Source organism: Elephas maximus, chromosome 5 (genome assembly GCF_024166365.1).
Source record: "Elephas maximus indicus isolate mEleMax1 chromosome 5, mEleMax1 primary haplotype, whole genome shotgun sequence".
Lineage (NCBI taxonomy): Eukaryota > Metazoa > Chordata > Mammalia > Proboscidea > Elephantidae > Elephas > Elephas maximus.
In genome coordinates this window covers 52484753-52501869 of record NC_064823.1, presented here as the reverse complement: position 1 = coordinate 52501869, position 17117 = coordinate 52484753, and positions in this window count along the sequence as shown.

Genomic DNA, 17117 nt, shown 5'->3' with positions numbered 1-17117 from the left:
GTGAGGGGCTGTCTTAGTCATCTAGTGCTGCTATAACAGAAATACCACAAGTGGATGGTTTTAACAAAGAAGTTTATTTTCTCACAGTAAAGTAGGCTAAAAGTCCAAATTCAGGGTGTCAGCTCCAGAGGAAGGCTTTCTCTGTCGGCTCTGGAGGAAGCACCTAGTCCTCAATCTTCCCACGGTCGAGGAGCTTCTCAGGCACAGGGACCCCAGGTCCAAAGGACATGCTCCGCTCCTGGTGCTGTTTTCTTAGTGGTTTGAGGTCTCCAACTCTCTGCTTGCTTCCCTTTCCTTTTTATTTTTTGAGAGATAAAAGGTGGTGCAGGCCACACCCCAGGGGAACACCCTTTACACTGGATCAGGGATGTGACCTGGGTAAGGGTGGTGTTATAACCCCACCCCAATTCCTATAACATAAAATTATGATCACAAAGTGGAAGGCATCCACACATGGCCTAACCAAGCTGACATACAGATTTTTGGGGGGACATAATTCAATCCATGACAGGGGCCTAAATCCTTAGGATACCCTACAATCTGCAGCCCACTCCACTTTCCTGTCCAAACTCATCTCACTGTATATGTGTCCATCTTTTCCCATGCCTTTCAGACATTTTCACTCCCCTTCTGTCCTTTGTCCCTCCCATGCTCCTGCTTACCACAGGTCTCTGCAGGTTTGTTTCTGCCTGAAGTGATTGTCCCCCCTCCTTTGACTAATTAACTCTTACCTGTTCCTTCAGGTTTAAACATAATTGTCAGTTTTTTAGGGAGTACTCAATATATATTCCTGACTATATAAAATCTTCCACATATACAAATCCTGCTAAATCAAATTCCAAAATTATATTGTCTAATAGGATTTTGGGAAACTCTGCTGGTGTAGTGGTTAAGTGCTATGGCTCTAACCAAGAGGTCAGCAGTTTGAATCTGCCAGGTGCTCCTTGGAAACTCTATTGGGCAGTTCTACTCTGTCCTATAGGGTCACTGTGAGTCAGAATCCACTCGACGGCAGTGGATAGCAATAGGATTTTGTATCAAATAATGGTGAAATTTTACATTTCCTCTGCATACTGGACTAACACCTGCCTCTGGCCCCCACTAAATTTTCAGCTTCCTGAGAAGAAGCAGGCTGGTCTTCACCATTTCATCCCCAGTGATTAGTGCAGTATAAAGTGTTTCATAACAATAATAATAACAATGAACAGCTGCTGTCGAGTCAATTCCTACTAATGGTGACTTCATGTGTGTCAGAGTACGATTATACTTGGTAAGGTTTTCAATGGCTGATTTTTGAGAAGTAGATTGATAGGCCTTTCTTCCACAGTACCTCTGGTTAACACTAACCTCCAACCTTTCAGTTAGCAGCTGAGCGCTTAACTGTTTGTGTCACACAGAGACTTCTAGCATATAATAAATTTACTTATGACTGAAAACTCTAAAATACGGGTGACTAAAATGCCTTCCGCATTCCCTCTGAGTTTGAAGACTGAGCTCCAAAGTCAGGCCACCTGGGAGTCAAATACGACTGTGTTACCTAATAGCTGTGTGGCCTCTTCAAGGTACTTAACCTCTCTAAGCCTCAGTTCCTGATAAACAGAGGTGGTAATTATACCATGGCATACAATCCTCGTGAAGATCATGTGAAGAAACGCAAGTAAATGGTTTAGCAGAGCCTGCTAAATAGAAAGTACTCATTAAACGGTAGGTACTATAGTTGTGGAAACCCTGGAGGTGTAGTGGTTAAGAGCTACAACTGCTAATCAAGAGGTCGGCAGTTCAAATCCACCAGGCTCTCCTTGGAAACCATATAGGGCAGTTCTACTGTGCCCTATAGGATCACTAGGAGTTGGGATTGACTTGACGGCCACAGGTTTTTCTTTTTTTTTTACTGTAGTTGTTGGAGCCCTGGTGGTACAGTGGTTAAGAGCTCAGCTGCTAACCAAAAGGTCTGCAGTTTGAATCCACTAGCTCCTTGGAAACCCTCTGGAGCAGTTCTACTCTGCTCTGTAGGGTCGTTATACATGGGAATCAACTCAATGGCAACAGGCTTGGTTTGGGTTTTGGCAGTGTAACTGCTGACCTTATTTCCCCATGCTTCCTTTTCCACTCATGTATCTTCACACTGTGTTTAGATTCCACCTCCACAGTGAGTTCAGGGGAAAATAGGATCTCTTGCACCTTTCATAGGAGACCTTGAATGTTGCAAATGTTCAACACACGTTGCTAACACCATCAGTTGAAGTAATTGCTACCATTGTCTGTATGTTGTAGATGAAGAAGCTAGGAACAGGGATGCTAAGGAATATTCCCAAGTCACACAGAATTTAAGTGGAGTAGACACAGTTGTATTTTAAGCATTTATTTCCAGAGTCAATATTCTCATTTTGTGTATTTTACTGCTTCTCTTTAATTAGAATAAAGTCATTTTCTCCATTGAGATAAGAAGAAAAGAGAAGGAAATAAATGCGGTTGCAGATGTGAAGATTTTTGTAGTGCAGTGGTAAGAGATTTCCCATCAGATGGCTCCCCATTTCCCAGTGGACTACACCATCAATTAAAAGTGAGTAGAAAAAAGGTATATTGGGGATTTTACAGCAGTATAGAAAATTCGAAATCATTTCATATATTGCTGAGGTTATTGCATTCTACCCAGTCATACTGCTTCTACTCTCAGTCTCCAATTTATTCTCAATACACCGGCAGATCGATTCAGCTAGACTTAAACCAGATCATGTCACTCTGCTTAAACCCACTAGTGACTTCCCACCTTGATCCAAGAAAGAACCACACACTTATTAAGACCTACAAGGCACTATGTATCTCATCTCCTAATTCTTTCCCCTTGTTCACTCTGCTCCAGCTTTCCATGAAGATGGCAGTTATGATCCCAGCGCAGGGCCCTTGCACCTACCACTTCCTCTAGCTGAGATTCTTGTGCCCCAGACAACCAAGTAACAAGTTTCCTTATTTCTTCCGTTTTTCTCAAGAGTTGCTTTCTCAAAGAAGCCTTCCCAGACCTGCTAAGATCTCAACCATCCTCCCATTTCTTATCTCCTTCCTTTATTTACTGTTTTCTGTTTGAACTTAAAATTACCTATCACGATGTATATATATATATATATATTTTTTTTTTCCTTGTTTATTGTCTGTCTTTACTGTTGGGATTTAAAGCTTCCCAAAGGCAGGGTTTTTGGTGTGTTTTGTTCACAACTGTATCCCTAGTAGATAAAATAGGGCATGACACATAGATGCTCAGTAAGTTATTCAATGAGTGATTTGTTGCATAGAGTGGGAGAGCTAAGACATTTAGGCAACATAGGACACAACCTTGGGGATGGTGACCATGAATATGTGAATATTTTCTTCTATTGCTCTCAACTGCTAAGGCATAGACACACAGAAGGGGATTTTTTTACACCAGAATTTGTGTCTGAGATGACTTTTCTCTCTTGCTTTTTCACCTTACCTTACCTTACACTTTTTTACCTTATCTCTCAAACTCATTTTTATTTCTCATGAATCTTAGATGAGAACAATGATGAGATGCTTTTAGAGGGTTTTAAAAAGTTAGATGGGATGTAGTAACTGTTAGGTAGATAACAAATATTTTGAATAAAGGCAATTGTTTTCACACCACCAAGGTGAGATTAAGTTCAGACCTTGAGTTGGATATCTGCTTTTTCATTTACAAAAAAAACTTGAGTTGGCAGATCTGTGAATTTGCAGCTTAGACGCTCTACCGGTCAACTCTTAGGTGTGGAGGGTCACAACTCAGGCTTGGAGCGCTGACATGTCAGTTCGTACATTTCCATCTAATTTTCCACTCCCAAGAAAGGGAAAAGGTTGGTCATAAAGTGATAAGAAGCTTCCTAATTGTGACAAACAAGTCTTCTAGTGCTACACAGAGAGCTAGAACTAGTCACAAGCAAGAAGACTGAAGATAAAGAAGAGATTCTAATGAGAATTTTAAAAAGATACCATGATCTTCAATTGATTAATAGCACTTACACAAGAACAGTGATTTTCCAATTTGGGGAGCCTAGGAAGACCCGAAGTGTTGCTCAATGCAAAAAGTTGGGTTTCACTCAGGATCTAAAGTATAGTATCTCTACGGTTCAGGCCCTGTGATCTTAATTTGAATAAGCATCCCAGCTGATTGTATTGCAAGGTGTTTACTAACCAAACATGGACAAATGTTGTTGTAGAACATAGCCAATAACAAAAAAAGAAATCAAAATTGGCCTCTAGATTACCAAACTGGGGAAAGTCAGACACTAAAATCTCCTGGATTTTCCTAAAGCAGGAAGTATTATGTCCTCATTCAGGGTCTTTTTTATTTTAAACAAAAATAGAAAACCATTGCTTGATTGTTCATTTTTAATTTTTATTGTTGAATGTTGTGTTGTTGTGAGGTGCCATCAAGTTGATTCTGACTTACAGTGACCATATGTACAACAGAATGAAACACTGCCCAGTCCTGCACCCTCCTCATAATCATTGCTGTGTTTGAGCCCATTGTTTCAGTCACTGTGCCAGTTCATCTTGTTGAGGGTCTTCCTCTTTTTTGCTGACCTTCTACTTTAGCAAGCGTGATGCCCTTCTCCAGGGACTGCTCCCTCTACCAAGGCTCCAGGAATAATTGAATACTTGAATAGAAACTGCAAATTAAGAAAGGGAAAGATGCCTACTGCAGCCAGGCACACTGAAGTGTAATAATAAAAAACAACAGCTGAGAGTCTATTAGGGAATTAGGAAAACAAAAACTGTTTCAAAGAAGTACACAAAAGCTCAGAAAGAATTGCAGTCTCCAACCTCTTTAGGTAGTGATAAACAGACCTCAATTGCTCCAGAGGGCATCACTGCATTACAGACTAATAATGTTCCTGAGTTAATAATGAAAGATCCAATTATAATATTCTCTGTTTAAGACTTCAGGGAAGTTCAATGACTCCTACAAAGAGTTAGATGCACAAAAATAATTTTTGATACAGATTAAAGTAAATTTCAGGTATTTGTAAAATTAACTGAAGTAGAAAATCTTCTTCCCCAGATAAATGAAATACTCATACGCTTTCTATGTGTTTGACCCATTGCTCTCATTGATTCAGACTCATAGTGACCCTACAGGACAGAGTAGAAGTGCTCTATAGGATTTTCAAATGTTTACGGAAGCAGACTGCCACGTATTTCTCCTGCGGAGTAGCTGGTGGGTTTGAACTGCTGACCTTTCAGTCAATCATTTGTCCCATCAGGCTTCTATGTGTATACAAAAAAAAAAAAGATTGCTATCAAGTCAATTCTGACTCACAGTGACTGTATGTGTTGCATAGTAGAATGATGCTCCATAGAGTTTTCAAGGCTGTGATCTTTTGGAAGAAAATCACCAGACCTTTCTTCCAAGGTGCCTCTGGGTGGGTTGGAACCACCAACCTTTCAGTTAGTAGTCAGGTACTTAACCATTTGTGCCAGTCAAGGATTCCCTATATGTGGATAGAGGTTAAATAATGCTCTTCTGTTAGACCTGGGGCTGGTCCTGCTTAGGAATTTACCTAGTGAGTGATGTCACAGTTTGTATTCAAGGTGCCAGAACTCTGGCAAAGATTCCTGTCTGAGACATCACAGAACAATCTGACAAAGAAGAAAGCCACATCAGCGTACACTAGAGCTTTGCTACTCCAAGTAGTCCAAGTGCATGGATCAACTGCAACATCAACTGGGAGCTTGCTAGAAGAGCAGATACTTAGACCCCACCGAAGAACTCCTGGGTCAGAATTTGCAGTTTGACAATATTCCTGGGTAATTAAAGTTTGAAAAATGTTACATTAGTGTAAGCTGGAATTTAAATGTCAAGAAATAGAGTTGGTGTTGAAAACCTGCAAGTTCAGAGTTCAGAATCATGCAGAGACTGGGAACTCAAAAGTAGCTTCAAATAGTATAAAATTGCCAAGAATAACTCAAGGGGCATCCACATATTTCTTAAAGAGGAGTCACAGGCAGTCAGCGTCAGAGGAAAGACAGATAAATTGAATATTTTTATTTTTGTCTTAAGAAATCTCACATATTTTTCTTAAAATGTCTTTACTACAATATAACATGTAAGTGTACAAATCACAAGTGTACAACTCAATGCGTTTAAAACTATTTTAACGAGGCAAAATTTGTGTGCAATAAAATGCATGATAACTTTCAGTAAATTGATACACCAGGTAACTATAACTCAGAACAAGATAAAGAATATATTCATCACCGAAGAAAGTTCCCTCTTGTTCAAAATTAATTTCCATCCCCATAGGCAACTACTGGGGCCCTGGCAGCACCGTGGTTAACCATTTGGCTGCTAACCAAAAGGTCAGCAGTTCTAATCTACCAGCCACTTCTTGGAAACCCTACAGGGCAGTTTTTCTCTGTCTTATAGTGTCGCTATGATTTGGAATTGACTCGGTGACAACAGGTTTGTTTTTTTGAGGCAACTACTGTTATAAATTTCTATCACCGTTTGCTTTTTTTTGAAATTTCATGTAAATGAAAACATACATTATGTACTCTTTTGTGTCTAGATTCTTTCCCTTAACTTAATGCTTTTGAGATCACCCAGATGGTTGCACATATTAATAGTTTGTTACTTTTGATTGGTGAGTGGTATTCCTTTGTATGAATATATATTCATACCACAATGTGTTTATCCATGCTCCTATTGATGAATATTTGGGCTGTTTTGAAGTTTTTGCTTTTCTAATATAGTGACTGAGGTATGTCTCTGATTTTTCCTTTTCTGGAAGGTGTCTGTCGCAGTTATTCTATGCCTGTTTTACCATAAATTTTTAATGTGTGGCAGACAGTTTCTTTGGAGCACAGATCTTCATATTGAAAGAAACCATATTTTTTAAGAAATTAAAACAAATCCACCTTCTCTGCATTTGTATCTGATTTAGGTGATGATCAGATCCTGGACTTGGAAATTGAGGCTAACGATAAGATATTAGAGGGCTTTTTTGAAGGGGCCAAGTATATTTTAAATATAAAATGAATATAAGAATTTGTGGTCTGGACTGTGGCAATTTTAAAACATGGCCCCCAAATTCTTTGATACCGCTTTTGTTGAGAGAGATGGTCCACAGCCCCTCCCATGGAATCTACTCATTGTGACTATTTGACCAATTGAATACAGCAGAAGAAGCATTGTGCCAGTTTCTGGGCCTAGACCTTAAACACCTGCAGCTTTCACTGGGAATATTACTCTTGGAATCCAACCATGGTGCTGAGAGGAAGCCTAACAGCCACATGGAGAGGCCATGTGCCAGTGTTATGAACCACAACAATCTCTAATGAGATCCCAGCTTCTATCCAGAAAGAAGTTCCTGTCATGTAAATGAGCTGGCCTTCAGATGATTTCAGCCTCCAGGCATTGAGTTAACCCCACCCGGCCTTCAAGTCACTAAGCTGCTTCCTCATAAAGTAGAGATAAGCTGTTGCCATTGAGCCTTGTGCTAATTGCAGATTTGTGAGCAAAATAAGTGATTGTTTTTAAGTCATAAAATTTGGGATGGTTTGTTACTCAGTGACAGATAACTGGAACAAAGTCTTTTGCTTATTTTTTATTGTTCTTTTTTAAAATTGATTCTTAACTGTACATTATATATTCATGACACAAAACTTTGTCTGATGTATGTACCCCATTTATTTTTTCCCAGTCTGTGTCTTGCCTTTTCATTTTCTTAAGGATTGATTTTGTCAAGCAGAAGTTTTTAGTTTTGATGTTGTCCAATTTTTCTGTGTGTTTTCTGTGTCATCTTAAGCAAAGCTTTGCCTACACCAAGTTCATGAAGTGATTCTATGTTTTGAGTTTTACATTTAGGTCAATGGAAACCCTGGTGGCATAGTGGTTAAATGCTATGGCTACTAACCAAAGGGCCGGCAGTTCAAATCTGCCAGGTGCTCCTTGGAAACTCTATGGGGCAGTTCTACTCTGTCCTATAGGGTCGCTATGAGTCGGAATCAACTCGACGGCACTGGGTTTTTTTTTTTATTATTATTATTTAGGTCATTGATTCATTTGAAATGATTTTGTGTGTGTATGTTGTGAGTTAAAGTCTTATTTATTTATTTATTAATGCATTAGCCAGTTGTTCCAGTGCAATTTATTGAAAATACTTCTCCAATTGAATTGCTCAGCACCTTTGTTGAATAACTCTCTCTTCTGTCTCTGATATTTTTTTTGTGCTAGCATGATTAATGTGGCCTTATAGGAAGTCTTGAAATCAGAGAATAAAAATCTTCTGACTTGGTTCTTATTTTTTTAAATTGTTGTAGCTATTCAAAATTCGTTTTATTTCCATACGAATTTTAATATCAATTGATAAATTTCTACAAAAGAACTTATCGTGATGGTAACTGAGATTGTCTTGAATCTAGAGATCAATGGAGAGAACTGATATCTTAACAATAGTCTTCTAATCCATGATTATGGTTTATTTCTTCATTTTTTCAGATTTTTTAAAATTCCTCCCATTAATGTTTTATAATTTTTAATGCAGATTACTTTAACATCTTTTGTTAAATTTAATCCTAGGTATTTTATGTTTTTATGTTATTCTAAGAATGGAAATTCCAGAACACTTAATTGGATTTATGTGGAACCTACACATAGACCAAGAGGCAGTCCTTTGAACAGAACAAGAGGATATTGCATGTTTAAAATCAGAAAAAGTGTGTGTCAGGGTTGTATTCTTTCACCATACTTATTCAACCTGTATGCTGAACAAATGATCCAAGAAGCTGGACTAAAACTTGTTTACAACCTTCAATATGCAGATGACACAACCTCGCTTGCTTAAAGTGAAGAAAACTTGAAGCACTTATTGATGAAGATCAAAGATTACAGCCTTCAGTATGAATTACACCTGGTTTAAAGAAAACAAAAATCCTGACAACTTGTCCAGTAAGTAAGTCATGATAAATGGAGAAAAGATTGAAGCTGTCAAGGATTTCATTTTACCTGGATCCACAATCAATGCCCATGGAAGCAGCAGTCAAGAAATCAAATGACGTATTGCGTTATACAAATCTGCTACAAAAGACCTCTTTCAAGTGTTAAAAAGCAAAGATGTCAATTTGAAGACTAAGGTGTACCCGACCCAAGCCATGGTGTTTTCATTTTTCTCATGTTCATGAGACAGCTGAACAGTGAATACAGAAGACCAAAGAAGAATTGATGCCTTTGAGTTCCGGTGTTGGCAAAGAATATTGAATATAATGCGGACTACCAGAAGAATGAATAAATCTGTCTTGGGAGTACAGCCAGAATGCTCCTTAGAAGTGAGAATGACATCTCACACACTTTGGACATGTTATCAGGAGAGATCAGGCCCTGGAGAAGGACATAACGTTTGGTAAAGTAGAGGGTCAGCGAAAAAGAGGAAACCCTCAATGAGATGGATTGACCCATCGACTGCATTGTGAGGATTGTGCGTGACCTGGCAGCTTTATGTTCTGTTGTACATAGGGTTGCTATGAGTCAGAACTGACTCTGTGGCACCTAACATCTATCAACCTATCATTTACCTATCTGATTATCATATATCTATGAATCTGATTTAGTCCATGTTCTTCAGAGAAAGAAATGACTCATGAGATTGTGAAGGCTGGCATGTTCAAAATCCTTAGAGCATGTGACTGGTTTTAAACTCTAGCAGGATTTCTGCGTTACATCTGGAGGCAGTATTCCTTCTTCTGTGAGAAACCTTTTCACCACAACATCTATAGTAGTGTTTGACCAAACAATTGGGCATCATAGCCTAGCCAAGTTGACACATAAAATTAAATATCATACCAGGTATTTATTCTTTGAGTCCTAGTATAAGTGTAACTCCCGTGTTAAACTAAACCCTCAGCTCCAGGCAGACCTAGTTGTTCCCTCCTCACTATTCTCGATTGTTGTTGTTAGGTGCCGTCCAGTCGGTTCTGACTCATAGCGACCCTATGCACAACGGCACGGAACACTGCCTGGTCCTGAGCCATCCTTAAAATCGTTGTTATGCTTGAGCTCATTGTTGTAGCCACTGTGTCAATCTACCTCACTGAGAGTCTTCCTCTTTTCCGCTGACCCTGTACTCTGACAAGCATGATGTCCTTCTCCAGGGACTGAACCCTCCTGACAACATGTCGAAAGTATGTAAGATGCAGTCTCGCCACCCTAGGCTTCTAAGGAGCATTCTGGTTGTACTTCTTTTTACACAGATTTGTTCATTCTTTTGGCAGTCCATGGTATATTCAATAATCTTTGCCAACACCACGATTCAAAGGAATCAATTCTTCTTTGGTCTTCCTTATTCATTGTCCAGCTTTCACATGCATATGATGCAATTGAAAATACCATGGCTTGGGTCAGGCGCACCTTAGTCTTCAAGGTGACATCTTTGCTCTTCAACACTTTAGAGAGGTCCTTTGCAGCAGATTTACCCAATGCAATGCATCTTTTGATTTCTTGACTGCTGCTTCCATGGCTGTTGATTGTGGATCCAAGTAAAATGAAATCCTTGACAACTTCAATCTGTTCTCCATTTATCATGATGTTGCTTATTGGTCCAGTTGTGAGGATTTTTGTTTTCTTTATGTTGAGGTGTAATCCATACCGAAGGCTGTGGTCTTTGATCTTCATTAGTAAGTGCTTCAAGTCTTCTTCACTTTCAGCAAACAAGGTTGTGTCATCTGCATAACACAGGTTGTTCATGAGTCTTCCTCCAATCTTGATGCCCCGTTCTTCTTCGTATAGTCCAGCTTCTCAGATTATTTGTTCAGCATACAGATTGAATAGGTATGGTGAAAGAATGCAACCCTGACGCACACCTTTCCTGACTTTAAGCCAATCAGTATACCCTTGTTCTGTCTGAACAACTGCCTTTTCATATATGTAAAGGTTCCTCATGAGCACGATTAAGTGTTCTGGAATTCCCATTCTTGGCAATGTTATCCATAATTTGTTAAGATCCACACAGCCAAATGCCTTTGCATAGTCAATAAAACACAGGTAAACATCCTTCTAGTATTCTCTGCTTTCAGCCAGGACCCATCTGACATCAGCAATGATATCCCTAGTTCCACGTCCTCTTCTGAAACTGGCCTGAATTTCTGGCAGTTCCCTGTCAATATACTGCTACAACAGTTTTTGAACGATCTTCAGCAAAATTTTGCTTGAGTGTGATATTAATGATATTGTTCTATAATCTCCACATTTGGTTGGATCACCTTTCTTGGGAATAGGCATAAATATGGATCTCTTCCAGTCAGTTGGCCAGGAAGCTGTCTTCCATATTTCTTGGCATAGATAAGTGAGCACCTCCAGTGCTGCATCTGTTTGTTGAAACATCTCAATTGATATTCCATCAATTTCTGGAGCCTTGTTTTCGCCAATGCCTTCAGATCAGCTTGGGCTTCTTCCTTCGGTACCATTGGTTCCTAATTATATGCCACCTCTTGAAATGGTTGAACACTGACTAATTCTTTTGGGTATAATGACTCTGTGTATTCTTTCCATCTTCTTTTGATGCTTCCTGTGTCATTTAATATTTACCCCATAGAATCCTTCACTATTGCAATTCAAGGCTTGAATTTTTTCTTCAGTTCTTTCGGCTTGAGAAATGCCGAGCGTGTTCTTCCCTTTTGGTTTTCCATCTCTAGCTCTTTGCACATGTCATTATAATACTTTACTTTGTCTTCTCAAGAGGCCCTTTGAAATCTTCTGTTCAGTTCTTTTACTTCATCAATTCTTCCTTTTGCTTTAGCTGCTCAACATTCGAGAGCAAGTTTCAGAGTCTCCTCTGACATCCATCTTGGTCTTTTCTTTTTTCCCTGTCTTTTCAATGACCTGTTGCTTTCTTTGTGGATGATATCCTTGATGTCATTCCACAACTCGTCTGGTCTTCAGTCACTAGTGTTCAATGCGTCAAATCTATTCTTCAGGTGGTCTCTAAATTCAGGTGGGATGTGCTCAAGGTAATATTTTAGCTCTCATGGACTTGCTTTGATTTTCTTCAGTTTCAGCTTGAACTCGTATATGAGCAATGGATGGTCTGTTCCACAGTCAGCCCCTGGCCTTGTTCTGACTGATGATATTGAGTTTTTCCATCATCTCTTTCCACAGATGTAGTCAATTTGATTTCTGTGTGTTCCATCTGGCGAGGTCCATGTGTATAGTCGCTGTTTATGTTGGTAAAAGAAGGTATTTGCAATGAAGAAGTCATTGGTCTTTCAAAATTCTATCATTCGATCTCCAGCATTGTTTCTATCACCAAGGCCATATTTTCCAACTACTGATCCTTCTTTGTTTCCAACTTTTGCATTTCTATCACCAGTAATTATCAATGCATCTTGATTGCATGTTTGATCAATTTCAGACTGCAGCAGCTGATAAAAATCTTCTATTTCTTCATCTTTGGCCCTAGTGGTTGGTGTGTAAATTTGAATAATAGTCATATTAACTGGTCTTCCTTGTAGGTGTATGGATATTATCCTATCACTGACAGCGCTGTACTTCAGGATAGATCTTGAAACATTCTTTTTGACAATGAATGCAACCCCATTCCTCTTCAAGTTGTCATTCCCAGCATAGCAGAGTATATGATTGTCCAATTCAAAATGGCCAATACCAGGTCATTTCAGCTCACTAATGCCTAGGATATCAATGTTTATGCATTCCATTTCATTTTTGACAATTTCCAATTTTCCTAGATTCATACTTCATACATTCCAGGTTCCAGTTACTAATGGATGTTTGCAGCTGTTTATTCTCATTTTGATTTGTGCCACATCAGTGAATGAAGGTCCCCAAAACTTTACTCCATCCATGTCATTAAGGCCGACTCTACTTTGAGGAAGCAGCTCTTCACCAGTCATCTTTTGAGTGCCTTCCATCCTGGGGGGCTCATCTGCCAGCACTATATCAGACAATATTCCACTGCTATTCATAAGGTTTTCAGTGGCTAATGCTTTTCAGAAGTAGTCTGCCGGGTCCTTCTTCCTAGTTTGTCTTAGTCTGGAAGCTCACCTGAAACCTGTCCTCCATGGGTGACCCTGCTGGTATCTGAATAACATTAGGATAGCTTCCAGCATCACAGCAACACACAAGCCCCCATAGTACAACAAACTGACAGACGCGTGGGGAATTCTCTATTGTTACATAACAAAAAATAAAATAAAAAACCAAACCTGTTTGCTGTTGAGTCAATTCCGACTCATAACAACCCTACACTATATATGCTTTAATTTCCCCTTCCATCATTATTTTACTTTATTTTTAATATTACCAACTGTTGTATATTCTTGTAATATTGAATATCAGATACTTAATAACTATCATCACAATAGTAATATAAAGCAAATGTTAAGTTTTACATGAGTATTAGTGTGATACATGCACTGACTAATTTTATTGTTTCCACTGAATGACTAAAACTAGGTTAGTTTTTCGAGTAATATTTTTGAGTGAATATATAACCATCCTCTTCTGAAAAAAAAAAAAAGTGCCAGAATGTAGCAGTACTCCATCCAGGTATTTCATAGCAATTTGTTTTTATATCATCTACATATAACAAGTAGGATTTTTTAAAAATGTTTTCAACTATATTGTGAATGATCTGAGAGAAGCAATTGCTGTTTTTATTCATCTCTGCTTCTTCCATCTTCTAGCATAATGACTAGCACATAGTAGGCTCTCAACAATGCAAGATAAAAATATATGAAAAATCTGTAACTACAGAGGCAAAACTGAAAAGAGCGTATGCTGTAAAACCTTAAAGGAATAATTAATTTCTATTAATAGTTTATTTTAGAGATGGGTCACAGGGTTGAATAAGCATAGTGGATTGAACGGGCTTGGGAAATAAGACAGATCTATGCAAAGAATCTCATTAAAATTTTAATCAAAATTTCAGAACCTGTGTAGGGAATTGAGAATACTCCCCAAGAAGTCATAAAAATTAATTTGGAAGGGAATTAAAAATGGAGACTCATAGTGCTGTGTAAGTGATTTTACATCCTATAAAGCTCCCTAAATGTGTTTCTGAGCTGAGCATCCTGTTCTGAGTTCATGAAATAGGAAACAATGCATCAGTCTTGGCATCTCTTGGTATTTGAAATGCTTGGAATTATTATCTCATACTCTTGGCTGTCTCAAAGGGAAAAAACAGAAGCGTATGTTTAGGTCAGGCTTTAATTTTCCAAAAGACTAAAAACTCAATCACTATCTACCCAGGCACAAACCTTGTCTTCCTTTTCTTTGATCAGGAAAAGCTCATTCTTCCGGGCCTGGGTAACAGTAACAGAGGTGTGGGAAGGTGCTACCCCAAGAGTATTTCAGCATGTGCTTTACATTCTCTCTTCTGGCTATCAGCTGTAATCATTGTAAAGATTATTATGTAAATTCCTCTAGCATCTTTTCCTTCTTCCTTAGTAGTAGGTAAAAATAATCAAATGTTAACTAAGAATATGAAACTATAGTGCCTATGACTCCAAGTATTGATTGTTTAAATTCTACCATCTTGGATTATAAAATGTATATTATGAAAAATGTAATTAACACAGAGGACTCACAATGTAGTCAATTCGCATAATGCTATTTTTAAAGGTTCTGTTCTGCCATCCAGTTAGGTGAATAATATCTGGGGTCTGAAATGCTTGTGAACAGCAATCCAAGGTGCAGTAATTGGTCTCTATTCACCTAGAGCAACAGAGGAAGAAAGTAAACCTAAGAGTCAGAGAAGCAACTAGACTACAGGGCTATCAGCATCCATGAACTGCTGCTTCCTCTAATATGTGATCAGAAGAACTGGAAGGTGCCTGGCTACAGTTAGTAAATTCTTCAATCAGGTTCACAATAGATCTTGATAGAGAGGAAAAAAATGTGGAACCAAACTTCAAATTCCCAAATAACCCAGACTTACTAGAAACATTGAGGCTGGAGGAACCCCTGAGACCATTGCCCTGGAATACTCTTCAAACCTTGAAACGAACTATCCCCTGAAGTCATTTAAAAAAAAAAAAGTTTAGCACAAAAAGTTAAGAATGTCTTCCTCAAGTATTGCATTTTGTTTTTCTTTTTTATTGTACTTTAGATGAAGGTTTATAGAACAAACTAGCTTCTCATTAAACGGTTAGTACATATATTGTTTTATGACATTGGTTAACAACCCCACGACATGTCAACACTCCCCCTTCTCGACCTTAGTTCCTTATTATCAGCTTTCCTGTCCCCTCCTGCCTTCTAGTTCTTGCCCCTGGGCTGTTGTGCCCCTTTAGTCTTGTTTTGTTTTAGGGGCCTGTTTAATCTTTGGCTGAAGGGTGAACCTTGGGGAGTGACTTCATTACTCAGTTAAAAGCATGTCGGGGGCCATATTCAAACCTTTATGAGACCAAATGGACAACAGTAATTCTAAAGCATAGATAAGAAGTTTAGGGAGCAATGAGTCTGGATTAATGGAGGTGAAACAACTAGAAAATAAATAACGAGAATTTTGACACATGTGAGGAATGTAACCAATGTCACTGAACAATGTGTGGAAGTTGTTGTGTGGGAAAATGGTTTGATGTGTATATTTTCACCAAATATATATATATTTTAAATTGGACAAATGAATATGAATATAAAATAAATATTAATATGAAGTAGTACTTATTATATGACATAGAACATACAAGTTACAATGAACTGCACTTATAACTGTACTTTTTTTTGGTACATCCTATCATTAGTATTATGTACTATCTACAATGTGGCAGTGTGTAATTTACTGTTCTTATAATTCTTATGTGAACCACCAAAGACAAACAAAGATTGGATTTATATAAATATGCTGATAATAAAAGGTAATAATAATGGAAAATAATAAAAGAAAATGAGGTATTTGACTTATGTGAGAACTGACTTATGACAGAACCCTCAAAACAGGACCCCAATGTTAAGTCAGTGACTACCTGTATTAAATTCACAGCATTTAAATATAAAAAGTTTAAGCATATATAAAATTAATATTCACACAACAAAAATGATTATATCATATACATATTTGATGGTATAACCAAGATTCCAAAAGTCACCTATAGTATAAATTTTATAGAAAATTTAATCAGCAATGGAGAAAAGCCTTTAAAATGTTTTAAAATTTGACTACAACATGATTTCCACAAGATTTTTAGTCTTTTTCTTCAAGCATAAGAATGTAGAGGAAAGGAAAATATGGTCTAATGTTTCAATTAGGATTATGCTCAAAGAAATACATACTTTAGAATTTATAAAAAAAACAATTTATATACAATGCATATTCCTCAAAAAAGAAACATATTTCCATGTACCTGTCATTATATATTGTAACTTTCCTAGTAGCAAGAAGAAGATCAACATCAAAGACCATAGCCTTCAGTATGGATTGCACCTCAACATAAAGAAAACAAAAATCCTCACAACTGGACCAATAAGCAACATCATGATAAACGGAGAAAAGATTGAAGTTGTCAAGGATTTCATTTTACTTGGATCCACAATCAACACCCACGCAAGCCGCAGTCAAGAAATCAAAAGACACATTGCATTGGGCAAGTCTGCTGCAAAAGATCTGTTCAAAGTCTGAAAAAGCAAAGATGTCATCTTGAAGGCTAAGGAGCTCCTGACCTAAGCCATGGTGTTTTCAATTGCCTCATATGCATTCGGAAGTTGGAGGATGAGTAAAGATTGAAGAAGAAGAATTGACACCTTTGAATTGTGGCTTTGGGAAAGAATATTGACTATACCATGGACTGCCAAAAGAATGAACAAATCTGTCCTGGAGGAAGTACAACCAGAATTCTCCTTAAAAGCAAGGATGGTGAGATTATTCTCACATTCTTTGGACATGTTATCAGGAGGTATCAGTCCCTGGAGAAGGACATCATGCTTGGTAAAGCAGAGCGTCGGCAAAAAAGAGGAAGACCTTCAAGACATGGATTGACTCAGTGGCTGCAACAGAGGGCTTAAGCAGAACAGTGACTGTGAGGATGGCACAAGACCTGGCAGTGTTTCGTTCTGTACTACATAAAGTCATTATGAGTCACAACTGACTAGACGGCACCTGACCAGAAGAAGATGA